We start from the raw sequence: 867 nt of genomic DNA on the forward strand, positions 1-867 counted from the left end.
TGGAAGTCCTCGACACCCCGGACCTCTTCAGCCCCGAGGTCGCCCAGGCAGACCCGGGCTTTGAGGAGAGAGGCCGCTGCTATGTGCTGTCAGCCCCGGGGCCCCACGCCGTGCTCCTGGTGACCCAGCTTGGCCGCTTCACCGCCCAGGACCTGCAGGCCTGGCACGGGGTGAACGCGCTCTTAGGGGCGGGCATCGCGGCACGCGCCATCGTGGTCTTCACCCTCAGGGGGGACCCTGCGGGGGGCTCGCTGCAGCAGTACGTGCGCAACACCGACAACCGCGGGCTCCGGGAGCTGGTGGCCGAGTGCGAGGACCGCTGCTGCGCCTTCGACAACCGAGCGGCTGACGGGGAGCGGGAGGCGCAGGTCGGGGAGCTGATGGGGCTGATGGAGGAGCTGGTGAGGGACCACGGTTGTGCCCCCTACACCAACGACATGTACTGCCTGGCGCAGACCCTGGGCGGGCTGAGTCCCGGGGAGAGCTGCGCAGGGTGGCAGAAGACTGGCCGCCCGCGCGGTGTAAGCTGGGCCTGGCTGCCCTTCTGGGGTCCCTATTCGTGCTGTACCTGCTCTGCAGCTAGCTGCCTGATGCCTTTGGTGAGGTCATTACCGGCACATTCTAAATAAGGCACTTCGTCCCTTGCAGTGATAATCACGTTCATCTCAGGTGTGCTGCTGCTTCAGGGCATGCATTCCCTTCTTTTCTCCCTCACCTCGCCTAATCTACCAATCTCAGAGGTGTGCCAGGCAAATCTCCCACCTGAAACCTTCCTCTGTTACCTGGTGGTTCCTGAACTCCCGTCTCTGCAGAGCCTAACAGCCACTGTTAATTTTAGGTGTTTTCCACCTGACCTCAGACTGCCTT

At 63.4% G+C, this 867-nt stretch overlaps 1 pseudogene; it reads left to right on the forward strand.

Moving 5' to 3' along the window:
* Nucleotides 1–6: 6 nt before the first annotated feature.
* Nucleotides 7–583, forward strand: LOC104993354 (annotated as a pseudogene).
* The last annotated feature ends 284 nt before the right edge of the window (nt 584–867 follow it).

The sequence above is a fragment of the Bison bison genome, unplaced genomic scaffold, assembly GCF_000754665.1.
Source record: "Bison bison bison isolate TAMUID 2011002044 unplaced genomic scaffold, Bison_UMD1.0 scf7180017849136, whole genome shotgun sequence".
NCBI lineage: Eukaryota > Metazoa > Chordata > Mammalia > Artiodactyla > Bovidae > Bison > Bison bison.